Raw genomic sequence first — 14,314 nt, 5'->3', positions numbered from 1 at the left:
GAACTATAATTTATTTCATACTTTTTTTTTCAAATATAAAGTGCCATATTAAATGATACATAATTATAATAAACAGGAAGATTTTTATTGATTTACAGCCCTGTGATCCCAAAGTTGTCTAACTTGGATAAACATATCTTCGACTAAAGTTTTTTTTTTTCTGAACCAACAACAGTTATCTTATCCCCGCTGGTCTGATAATGTATTTTTAGCACGACGACTTTGGGATTAATTGTTATTGGTTTCCAAACTACGAATAAATGTGACGTTAGAATAATAATTTTTAAGGACTTTTACAATAGTAGCTTTCTTGCAAAAATCTTTTGTTACCAGTTATGGTGGTATAATTGGTGAGAAATGATTGATATTCTATGGAACGGGACAATATAAAAAGTGCTTGCCTGCTGTGTTGCCGCCTGATCCCATACAATTTCGTTTTGGCCAACCGTAGCTCCAGTTCTACCATGACACCTGTTCCTCCTGTAAAGGTATTAATTCGATGCGGATCCTGAAAAATTCTAAGATATTCTGGAAACCATCAATTCAGGAATATAATCAGAATACAATAGCATTAAAACCTATCATTTGTCAACTCTTTATACTTTTATTTCCCATACTCAGTTAAAATTCCAACTCAAAAAAATGATACATCGTTGTTCCTTCAAAAAAGATGGTACACCTAGATACAAATATGTAGTTTTACGTGGAGATTCCTCATACTTGGTAAAAAAAAAGAGTTCCAAATCATTTTTAATACACCAAAAAAGATGTTTTCAAAATGTTGATTTTTTATTATCTACAACACATTTGTCCAGTGTGGTGAACGCGTTAATCAACAACCGGTCGGCAATACACTGGGAACAAATTGCGCCCTACTTGCTGACCTATTTCTTCACCCTTATGACGCTGAATTTATAAGTGATCTGGTACAAAAGAAGAACATTTTTAGCTAGATCCTTTAATCTCAGTTCCCGTGATATAGATGACGTATTCCCTTTATCCTAGTTTCGGGAATTTGATACATCTCATCTACTCCCAAAGAAGTTGAGATAAAGGATACTACAGACTCTGAAGTCAGGTTCATATCTTGACCTACATTTAGAAATCGATGGTAAAGGAAAACTATACGACAAACGCGCTGACTTTTCATTCCGTTTTGTCAACTTTCCTTTTATCTCTAGCAAAATCGCTTCAGCACCTGTGTATGGAGTTTTCATATCACAATATACGTTATGCCAGAGCTTGACTTTTTGTATCGTGATAAACTCCTTACAATTAGGCTTCTTGAACATGGCTATCTTGCTATAATATTGAAGTATCACTACAGCAGTTTTATGGTCATCATGATCGTTATGGTGTATCCATCTCCACCATGAAAACCGATTTGTTAAACGTGTCATGGATTTTCTTTCCTCTTTTGTCTACCTCGCACTTGACTTTTTATGAGCAAATCGACGGATGTTTCTAGAAAGACAGAGGACGCTTACCCTACCGGTGCATCTGGTCCATGCTCCCAGTTTTAGTGGAGTCCGAGTTGCTTACTAATTTTGTTAATTTGTATGTATTATTTTAGTTACTTTATGTTCTTTGTTGTGTTTGTTTGTTTGTTTGTTTGTTTTTGTTTGTTTGTTTGTTTTTTTTTTTTTGTTTTTTTTTTCGTGTTTGGTCTTTATCCTTGGATTACATTCTTTTGATTTCCGCTAGAATCTTTGTTTCCTTGAATAATATTTCCATCCTAACATTACAAAATGAATGAATTTTTTTATAGTCACGACTTTTACAAACATTTGGCTTTTATGTTTTGTGCCAATCAGGTGACTCCTTCGGTGCCTGAAGCGATTCAAAGTTGCAATTTTTTAAAACCCTAAGGTAAAATAAACAATATGTATTTTTATGCTATTCTTGTAACATTCAAAATAACGAATATGAAAGTAAATACTGTATATTAAGGAAATGTGTGCTCTAATTCATTTCTTGCAAATCAATAATAGTGGGTGTCTGTTAATTTCGAAATCGCGACTAACGTACATCAGTGAAGTTAAGCGATTTACCGTATTTTGTTTAAACAAACCTTCAAACGTAGGGTGCAATCATCTATGAAAACGCTACATAAAACATAAGATGTTGTGAGACCGGCAGAATCATTAGATATGAAAGCAAAAGCAGTCAAGCGACTAGGTTGGAACTATATTAAGATTTGACATACAGTATAATTAGTCTTTCCCAAGCAAAACGTCACTCATTTCTACTTACTGGCGGCAGAATTGATGTTTTTGTCCTAGATACCAACGAACATTCTTCAAAATTCATATCTCTGCAATAGTTATGATTTATGAATTTTTTGTCTCCTTACTGGCAAGAACAAAATTTCAATATTTGTATTTTTCTTGCTTATCCGTAATTATTGTTATAATAGTGTCATTAATTTGTAAATAAGGCTCTCAAGCTCATGTTCCTTGGCGAGACAAAACTTTAATAACTTTACGAGACTCGTTTTTCTTCTGATATATGTGGTATTAAACACAAATTGAGACTAACTTTGAAAGAAAGTCTTATTTTGTTATAATGATACTTAATATAGGGAGAGTATTAAAAAGAAGTCAAATATATTCTTACAGAAATACCTTTTGTAAAATCTGGGTCAACAATTTTATGAAAGTCAAAATACGAAAATTAAAACCATCTGTGGGGTAACATAAACCGAGTCATAAAGCCCAACTTATACCAGCAAACAAAAGACATTCTGGTCCAACACGTAAGCAACAAAGACAACTGTTTGCAATTGACAAAAATAAATTAACGAGTAAATGTTAATATTTCAACGTTTAACATACTTTCATCAACATTGCAAGAGAAAGTTCAAATCAAAACAGATCCATGCAATAAGTTTCGAACACATAACATGTATATGTGTTAAGGCTAGTTTTCTGTTGATTTCCTTTTCAAATTATGTACAGATGACAAAATGAAAGTTTCAGTTGGACAAGTATAAAAGCTAAGTCAAAACTAAGTCGATAGATGAGGTTAAAAAATCTTAAAACATAAGAAATTGGGAACTTCATATCACCAACAATAGAAACAAAGTATGTTTTATTAAGAGATATTAATCTTATTTGTTTAAAAACATTCTGTTAAATTCAGTAAAACTAACTCCAATTGCTTCCAATGCATACTCATTTTTTGCCCCTAGTGAATAATACTTTAGAAATGAAAAATTTTTATGTATTACTCTTCAAGGTTCATAAACCAAGTTATATTTTGCATTTGACATAGCATAGCGTTATGCGGTATTTTTTTTTTTTTTTTTTTTTTTTTTTTTTGGCCATTTCTATGGCTTGTTAACGTGCAATTTGAAAATGTACTACAAAGTGCTGTGAAAAAAATCTGAAAAGCAAAATTAAAATCTGGTATTTGTAGAAGTGCAAAAATGAAATATCTTATAAATTATATTAAATTGAAAAAAAATAGCATTCAATCCCAAGGTCACTGGCCATTACTTCATGACATATTGTTCTTCCCAAAAGGAGCGGTCCTTGTGACGTAATGAATATTTACTATATTTATAGCTCTGACAACTTTAAATTGATCGCAAAATCACTACTTCCAGTTGACCTTGGCATTGCCTTTGTCAACGTCTATGAGGTATGGTTTGACAATATCCGATTGGCTTATAACGCCATCTAAGACAAGGTCACATACATTTGCCGTAATGGGTTGTTTTACATGAAGAACGTACCAAACTGGAGGTCAATGGAGGAAAAAAATCAATATCACAATTACCACTCTTTTCCCACTGATGCAACTGGGGGTACTAATGTGTTATATGTTCTGTTTACAAAGAGTCCCTTTTTTATTGGTATTTTATTGTCATCTGCTTTATTGTTTTTACTTCGTTTACTTTAATATTTTTTTGATTACTCATCGTTGGAAATTGAAACCAAAAGAACAAATGCTTTTATGATTTGTAAAAGGAAGTTCATAAATGTGGAGGCCGGAATTATTAAAATTATGGAAGATCTCCATTCATTTTAATACGCATTTTGTATACGTGGGTTAAATGTTATCACTATAACTATACATGTTAAAACGCATTAATTACAAAAATGACTTCTCATTTACATGTTCTTCTAGTTGTGAATGTTAGCATATTAACCTTTGAAAGTTTGCATGTCCTTACATTTATATTTATTTGTATGCAAACCATGGATGACATTGTATGTATTGTAGGGGTAGTACTCTAGATTAGATCCTTTTTTTGATATAATGAAACCCATCAGTTCTGAATAGAGAGAACTCGGTATTTGATATAGACATAGACATGCTAGTTAAAACCGACTTGATAGTAACAATAAAATTGCACTGTATTTGATAATTGAACCTCAGCTAATTATAAATTAATCATAGTATTTTCTTTTATATATATTCCACTAAAAGGCGTTTTTTTTACAATCAATCATTTAGGTACAAGTCTGAGTCTAAAAACTTAAAGAAGAAATAGGATCGATTTGAAGAATTTGTAACTTTAATTGGTGCGTTGATACAAAATGTGACAGTGAGAGTATTCCATATATATATATAAACCCTGAAACATCAACTTGAACTACCTGTTCACGCTGTCAGGAAACTCATAAATTAAAAAACAAATTATGATATATCATGACCAAACAGCCTAAAGTGTTTTCGACACTATTGTGTATGGGAATGATCCTTATTATTTCCTTGTAAAACACTATTGCAAACAAAATATTTTCCTATTTCCGATTCCTAATTTCCCACACTTTCCTTTTACTCATACCTGGAAATTAACCCATTCAGGAACTAAAGAATATGTTCCCATCAGTCAATGTACCATAGAATTTGCTTCCAATGATTTCAACATCAATCTATTGAACATGACAACCACTTTCGTGCAACAGTATAAATGTTTTATTAAGTTCCATTAACAAAATAATTTGTTTGTTGTCTTTAGGATATTGTTACTCATAGAAATCGATTCTCTTATATATTTCTTCGGTTATATTGATATAAGCATTAAGCATATATCTCATATAAATACCTAATTTGTATTTAACATTCAAATGGGATGCGAAAATCATCACATTCCTAATATTCGAATTCCTTAATTACTTATTTACTTAAAATGGGTAAAATTGTGATAGATAAGTTACTGACATCGCACTATTGTATTCATTTAATTACAAGAACCTTGACTGGCCATAAACTCAGATTAAGATTAAAAGGCAGTGACAAGAAATCTCCCAGTGTTTATATTTTACAAGTAAAAAGGCCCAATTAAAAACTCTGTTTCTAATCATTTGAATTTTAATTTCACTCTATTACCCATTTTCGACTTGTACTCACAAAATCCTGAAAAATCCGACATCCTGTATAATAATCAATTACTTAAATCTTATCATATCAGTTTGAAAGGTGTTTTGGACCTTCGAAAATCGAGCACTTGTCTAAACTGAACTAAATTTCGTGTCTTCAAGAGTTTGGTTTAGATATGTTTCCCTCTTTTCTACATCTTGCCAACATGTTGTAGTGGTATATTGTGTTGCTTTGGTAATTATGTTAACACAAATATTCAGCATAATTAACTTCTCAAATGTATGTAACATTTTTAACTTGTTTTAAAGTTATGAAAATTAAAGACGAAACATGTTTATTGAAACGTTTATTAACATTTCCAATTTGCTTATTGGCCGTCAAGATTATTAGAAAGCATTTGATATTGACCTTTATATGCAACATTTCTTCAGAAAACTGTTTTACATTTAGTTAGATGCTAATTAACTGGTCGTAGAACTTTATACAGATTAGTTCTGACTTATCAGTGAAAGCGAATTTGCTCATCACGATGCTGTCTTCGGCCTAGTTTTCATATGTTTTCCTTCACAATAATGTTCTGCTACTTATGTCGACGTTGAATATCAGAACGTTATGGTAATCAGTCCAAAACATACAGAAAGTTTATAACTACTTTATACGATATAAAAGTAAAAGACTAAAAGATATAAAACAAGACTTTTCTTCTACGTGAGGTATGCTAAAGATATGACCAGTTTTCTTATTTACCTAGCTAAAGAGTAATAAAGCGAACCAAGGTTCTAGCGGAAATCAAAATAATATAATCCAAGGACAAAGACCAGACGTGGAAAACAGATGAACACAACAAAGAACATAAAGTAACTAAAATAATAGATACAAAGTAACAAAAGTAAACGAGCAACTTGGACCATTAAAAACTGAGAGCATGGACCAGATGTATCGGTAGGGTAAGCGTCCTCTGCTTTTCTAGAACCCCCCCCCCACGATTTGCTAGGTCCGGGGTAGACAAACGAGGAAAGGAAAACTATGACCCGTTGAATAAATCAGTTTTCATGGTGCAGATGGATACACCGTATCGATCCACGAGTTCATGATCACGACCATAAAAAACTGTAGCGATGACTTAATTTATATAGCAACGTAACCCTGTACCAGAAAGCTAATTGCAAGAGGTCTAGCGCGATACAAAACGTCTGCGTAGTTATGGCAAGCTCTGGTATAACGTATGAGTTGTAATATGAAAACTCCATTTTCAGATCTGAATGGATGTTGACATAGATGAAAGGAAAGTTGACAATTCTGAATGAAAAGTCATCACGTTTGTTGTAAAGGTCGATCAATAGTTTTCCATTACCATCGATCTCTAAGTGTAGGTCAAGATATGAGGCTGACTTCCCACTGTCTGTAATATCCTTTATCTCAACTTCATTGGGATAGATGCGATGTATCAAATCCCCGAAACTATGATTGTTTAACGATAATACGTTAGCTATGTACACCTATACCTGGAAATCAATATTTTATTTTGGTTGTTATCACGTATGTTTCCTTGTCGCCTTAATGAATGGTCATTAAAGTATTCGAAATTATATAAAACATATGGAAAAAAAACATCGGTTTGATAATGCATTTGTTCCTTCCTTTTTGTCTGTAAATGTTTGATTTAAGTCGATCTTGTTCTTTTACAAAGTATACATATTTCAAAGTTTTTTCTACAATTTACTGATATTTTTTTTTAAATTTAAATATCAATCTATTATCAGTGTATTAGTAATTTTCCTTTCACCTGTTGCAACATTCGTTCAGCACCTGCGTATGGATTTTATATACATGTATTTAAACTCGTACGTAATGACAGAGCATGCCGCAGCTACGCGGACCTTTTCTTCAATGCCAGACTTCTTATACTTGGGCTTCTGAAACAGGGTAGTGTTGTTGCACCAGATCTAAATCATCACTACAATGGTTTTGTGGTCGTCATAAAGCATGGACTCGTGGATATTTCCATAGTATCCATCTGCATCAAGAGAACCAATTTGTTCACCTTGTCATAGTTTTCCTATTCTCTGTCTCCTTCCCCGGATTTTGACATTTTATGGGCAACTTGGCGGATGTTTCTAGAAAAGCAGAGGTCGCTTATCCTATCGGTGAACCCGGTCAATACCCTCAGATTTATAGGAGCCTCGGTTGCTTATTTAATTTTGTTCTTTCTATGTTTTATATTGGTTTTCATGCTCTTTGTTGAGTGTGTCTATTTTCCTTGTCTTCTTTTTATCTTTGCAATATCTTTTTATGATTGTCTGAATCTCGGTTTCCTTGGTTACTATTTTATCTCTATTTTGTCCTGGCCACAGAGTTTATTACATGCAAAGCGTCCAATCTGAGACTTCCAGTTGACATTGCGGAAAAGTAAGCGATATTTTTACTGGTAACTAAACTAGACTTCCTTGTTTGTTTTATTAAATGTATTGAGGGGTAAAAGATGGGGAAATTCTGTTTTGCACAGGCTACAAATGCAATTTCATAATTGTTTTATTAAAACTTGTGATAATATTTTTATACTATTATTATTAGCTTGTCAAGACAGTCTCAGTTGCAATTATAAACAGGTTATAGTACAAGTTATAATTATTTCTAATAGTTTTTAATTCAAAGATAGGTCATGCCCTTGATATAAACTGCAAATTCGTGTTTATAATTATCTCCTCATGTGAAGAATTGCCTTTGATTTTTTGTTCCATGTTACAATTTTTATAAATTATATAAAGTTGTGCATAATTGTAAGATACTTACAGGTAAGTACCTGTTTGCAATTGTCAAAAAAGCAATAAATGACCTGCAAAATTTTTGTAAATAGATATTTTGTTATTTCGAAATCATGTTGATGCATTGTTTTCATTCACGTATAAAATACTGTGATATATGCATTTATCTTAAAATAACCGTCATAAACATAGAGCTATTAGCTCTCTTTGTTTTTTCCAATGGTATATTTAGAGTTGGATGCTGATTTGTCTAATAACAAGACCAACTTTTTATCAATTTGTGATGTGTAAATTTAGTTAGGTTTGGTTAAAATAACGATAAAAAATAAACCAGTCTAAGATTATTGGTGACTAATTTTATTTATTTTGATGCATCTAGAAAAAAAATAGTAGTTTAAGGGATTTTTCAGATAACCAAAAAATATAAATAAATAAATTTAATGAAAAAAAACTTTAACAGGAACCTGTATGTAGTAGTTAACTATTTAAATACAATTCTCTTTTCTTCTTGAAATGAAATCACAAATATTACGAACTTCTTCAATTCGACTCATGATCCGGGGTCAAAGGTAACTAAACAAGTTACCACCCAGCAGTAAGACATCAAGGAGCAACAACTTACAGAGATCAAAATTCTACATTTGACTGTGCCAATGTGGCCAAACTCCTATCTATCTCTAGTTTCTGCTTTATCATCTGGTGACTGTGAGAGGGGATTTAGTAGGTATACAATCTGATCAAGACCTACATGTATCTTAGGAAAAGACTCAAGGTTTCATCAGTCTATTCTCTTCTAAAGATCTATCTCCATCCTTCTGATTTTAGGAGTTTTAGGTAGAAGAGCGCTTTTGAGGTGCGGTGTTCTGCAAAGGACAGAAGGATTTTCTGATACCATAATAGTAGCTTTTGTCAAATAGTAACTATTTTTAGACTGACTGCATCAAAGCCTTGTCATGATGTAAAAAATCTATTTTTCTAATAGTAACTATTTTATTGTATTATGTAATACAAATGGTTTCTAACAGTTATTTTGTTGTATCATTTATTATATTTATTATTATTTTATGTCTGTATCTGTAAACTTAAAATAAATATATTAAGCGTGTTTATGTCTTTAGTTTATGGTACTATTGACTATTTACAAAATTCTGTTCCCATAATATGTCGTTTATGCTTTTCGCAAAAGTGACTAAAGCTCTCAAAATCCTAGGTAAAATCCTGCTATTTTCACACTTGTATTGAATTTCTTTCTGTTTTACCTGTTCTGTCTTTCTTAAAATACGTTGACGTATGCCTGTAAAGCAACTTGTATACTCAAGAAAGTGTAATAACCAAATTATCCAACCGATAAAATCTAGTCAATTGGAAATGTCAAAAGGAAAGTCCGTAAACAAATGCCAATATCTTGTTTGGAACCATCGCAATGGCTCTGACTCGGCACAGGCGTTTCAGATAGGAACTATGGTTTAAACCAGGTTTTATAGTTTCATTTAAGTTAAATATATCCAAGACACGATCTTCGAAATAAGTCTTGAGTTTTGAGGGGAAGATGTTTCAAATTTAACATGAAATTAATAATATGCAAGTAAAAACTACAGAAAACTATTACTCAATAAGAGACGTTTATTCTTATAATATTGGTCTAAATGCATGTCTCTCAGTCAATAACGAAGCGTTGTCAGTTATCTCTATGGTTATAAACTGTGGTCGATAAATAATCGCATGACATGTTTATCCGATAGTTCATATTTAGTGCTTTAGTGTTCAATGAAAAAAACATCTTCAATATATCGATAAGTGAAATAAAAGGATTCAGCTTGTATATCCTTTTTTCTTTCACAAGATATTTAAGGAACTCATATTCATATAAATAACGAAGCAGATCAGATAGGAGGGAGCATAATTAACGCTTATATTGGAATGCCCATATTTTGTTGAAGGAGTGTTTTTCCCAAAGCGACAAATATATGTTGTCAGGGGGAAACTCAAACAAACTGACCCTCTGTCGCTCGGTGTAGTAACTTTTGTCTTTCCGTTCTGTAGTGGTAAATAAATATGTAGAATCGCGGCATAAAACAGAAAATTAGTAAAAATATCCATTCTTGCAGTCAGATCCTTGATAGTGGTTTCTTTTAGACGGAGTATCAATTTGTCGTGGATTAAGGTAATATATATTGTTGCAAAAATAAAAAAAACCCAAAAATATGGAGTTAACTTCAGCTCTAGGTTAATCCACGTATGTTTTATACTACTACGCGAGTAAAGGCTTTCACGGCATTTTTTTTTCTGGTCACAGCGGACAAAATCTTCGTGAGCCTTACAAACAGCTCTTTAAATGAACAACTAGATGATCATGCAATGTACCTTTGTTTGTTGAGATTTTTTTCTGGTTTTGGAATCCAATACAAATAAGGTAAATCCTCATATTTTCATTGAATGTATATTCAACAAGGCCATAAAGGACCTGTGGTTAGCTGGGATATTATCTTTGTTGAACGTACTACGTTTGTATGTAGGATTATCCGAATTATATTTTATTCCTAGCTCTTTTTATAAGAATTTTAGATTCTTTGTCTACAAAGACAACATCATTTTTCTCATTTTTCTGGCCACGTCGTTACGGGAGATTTAACCATCATCGAAAACGAATCTCTGCGTAATATCCTTTCTTAAGGTCCCAAGTACCATGAATCACGCTCCATAAATAGGAATTATAACTTTAAAGTTCTTATGGATGCCGTCGAGGACTATGCAAGAAAATGGATAAAACGAGAACAAGAAGACATTGATTCTCTGCCAGAGTGGTTAAAGGCCGTGAGGTCTTTAATTTTGAAACGAATGAAAGTTTTAAGTAGATCAATGAGTGCCAAGCCTTCATCAGTTTTCAAAGACCCCGATGTAGCAAAACGATTGTCTACTATACATGAAAAATATGTTGTCGTACCAGCAGACAAAGCCCAAAACAACATTGTTTTTGTCTGTAAAACGTTTTACATCCAATGGTTACTATCAGAGATAGTCGTAGAAAATAATAGCAGTAATAAGACCTATACTGCTACCACACTCTCCAAAGAAGAGATCGTGGAAAACCATAAATCTGTGCTATCCTCTTTTGGTCTCTCTACCAAGGACAATGATTGTGATTTACCGTCTATATACTGGATTCCTAAACTCCAGAAAAATCCATACAAACAACGTTTCAAAGCTGGATCTGCAAAATGTACCACCAAACCTCTTTCAACACTTTTAACTTCTATCCTCACAACTGTCAAAGAGGGGCTGCAGTCCTACCAAAACACTTGTTACTCCCGTAGTGGTATTAATTCAATGTAGATCCTGAACAATTCCAATGATCTTTTGGAGACAAGCAGTTCAAGACTATTATCTGAATATAATAGCATTAAAACCTATGATTTTTCAACACTGTATACTTCTATTCCCCATACTCAGTTAAAAGCCCGACATAAAAACATTATACATCATTGTTTTTCAAAAAAAAGATGGTACACCTAGATACAAATATATAGTTCTTGGTAGAGATTCATGATACTTTGTAAGAAATAATTCCAAATCATCTTCCAAATATACAGAGGAAGATGCTTACAAAATGCTGGAATTTTTAATCGACAACATATTTGTCCAGTGTGGTGGACGTGTTTTTCAACAAACGGTCGGCATTCAAATGGCGAATTGTATCGCGCTAGAACTCTAACAAATAGACTTCTGGAACAGGGTTATGTTGCTACAAGATTGAAGTCATCACTACAGAAGTTTTATGGTCGTCATCATGAACTCGTGGATTATTATGGTGTATCCGTCTGCACCATGAAAACTGATTTATTCAACGGGTCATGGTTTTCCTTTCCTCGTTTGTCTTCCCCGGACTTGACTTTTTATGAGCAACTCGGCGGGTGTTTCTAGAAAAGCAGAGGACGCTTTCCGTACTGGTGCACCTGGTCCATGCTCCCAGTTTTTAGTGGAGTCCGAGTTGCCCATTTGCTTTTGTTACTTTGTATGTATGATTTTGGTTACTTTATGCTCTTTGCTGTGTATGTCTGTTTTCCATGTCTGGTCTTTGTCCCTAGATTACATTCTTTTGTTTGCCACTATGGCCTTGGTTCCCTTGATTACTCTGTCATGAAGAGAAGGGAAAAACTTTGCATCTTTTACATCTTTGAATATTGATTAAGGTCGATCATTCATCCAGTGGTTGAGGTTGCAAAGGCAACATTGTATCAAATACGTAACACTTTTTCTCAATCTAATAGTGAGTCTACTTCTGAGGAATTGTAAAAAAAAACAAGTCAAGGCGTTCTAGATGTACTCTTCTAAACTAAGGTCATGCAATGCACATTTATAATTCAAATTTTTAAGCGCAATAGTGTTGTTGTAAATGTAGGAGACAAAGGGACAGTTTGGTGTATTTTAAATATTGCGGGTTCATTTTCCATAACTTTGGTTAAGAATGTTAATGACATTTGTTTGCATGTGGAATGTGCCAAAACGTTTTTTGTTGTCATGTGGGGGGGGGGGGTCCTATATTGACTTGATATTGAGAATGAAAATAAGGACAGATATGATCTTTAACATACAAATCAGAAAGTAATGCACTTATTTATGAAAAATAAATTATGTTCCTTTTAATTGAAATGTATTTGATAAATACGAGAAAATACACTTTCATTGTGTTACATGCCTTCTGTGGTGAATGTATTTTCTTGGGAGTATAATCGCGTCTGATTTTGATGCATAAAATCAACCTACTTCCACACCTGAAGTTTCTAGAATCTGGTATGATACGACACTACTCGTTCTTGATCGATAGCTTACTCTTCACATATTGTTTTCTATTAAATTAGGCGTTCCTTTTGTTTTAAATTTAACTGCCTTACAACTTCCTATTGTTAAACTATATTTCATTTATGAGGCTACTTTCAAGATTATGTGTGTATTGAGCGAAGATATTGGTAAATTAATAAATTTAATTCTTTTTTTTAATAAAAAATCAATTATAACTTATTTACGTTCATATCCACAGATGTGTTCTTTTTTTTACACCTGAAGTTACAAAATACGTCCTAAGAGTGTACAGAATAGGAGGATGTAAAAATATTCATAGCTATGGTTATGGATATATTTAACGAATCAATCGCCGATAATAGTCCAATAATATCAATTTTACAATCAAAGGTCCAAAATAAAGTGACGTAAAAGTAAGGTTTTTTCCGCATCATTTATATATTGTCACGAATTTGAGAACATCGAATGGTTTTTATTTAAGTGTAGGGATCTTCCTCTGAGAGAACATATAGGAACTGAAAATAACGGGTTATACGAATAGTCTCTTTTTAATTTACCATTTTGAATACGGTGGTATATTTCGCTGTTCATTCATGTTCATGTTAAAAACTTCCTTTTTACCAATCAAAATCCTAGAAAATGATTTGAATGACATAATTATATTCATCATCCTTCTTTTTCTCCTGAACTTGTGATTTTGCTTTTATCTAAATACCTTAACATTAAATTTCTCTGACATCAATCATAACATACCTCACCTCCACACATTTAGGGATATTGCATCTTTCTAAATAAATTTATGTGGGTTTCAGGGAGAACCATTGTGTTAGTTCAAAACAATTAGAACTCAAGACAACTTGAAAATATGTGGGTTGAAATATAATTTATAAAACCTTTTGCTGACCCAATAATGATGTAGTCATTATATGAGATAAAATGTCATATGGGCAATTTCAAAGACAAATCAAAGAAAGGAAAATTCTCCCCCTGATTTGACGACTATGTTTTATTTCTGAAATATGCAGATATAATTCGTTATCAACTCCGTAAATTATAGTTCCTGTTTAGAGAGACATTTGTACCCGTGTTTATGACTTACAAAATGGCTCAACCGAAGAGCCTTTTGATATTGAATCAATAAAGTAACATTTATTTAATACAGTAGAACTTGTTTTGAAATAATGTGAACTATAGTACGGATTAACAATACTGCCCAATGTAGGACCTTTTCATACTTTTAAAACCTTAAAACCTCTGATTTTTCAATACTGTATACTTCTACTCTCCATACTCAGTTAAAATCCCGACTTAAAAACATTATACATCGTTGCTTTCCCAAAAAAGATGGTACACCTAGATACAAATATATTGTTCTTGGTTTGTGTCTCTCCCATTGAATGTATTTTTTTCATTTGTGG

The sequence above is a fragment of the Perna viridis genome, chromosome 5 (genome assembly GCF_037379345.1).
Source record: "Perna viridis isolate PV_CMFRI_1.1 ecotype Kerala chromosome 5, ASM3737934v1, whole genome shotgun sequence".
Taxonomy (NCBI): Eukaryota; Metazoa; Mollusca; class Bivalvia; order Mytilida; family Mytilidae; genus Perna; species Perna viridis.
The sequence above is the reverse complement of the archived record's forward strand: the minus strand, read 5'-3'. Positions refer to the sequence as shown.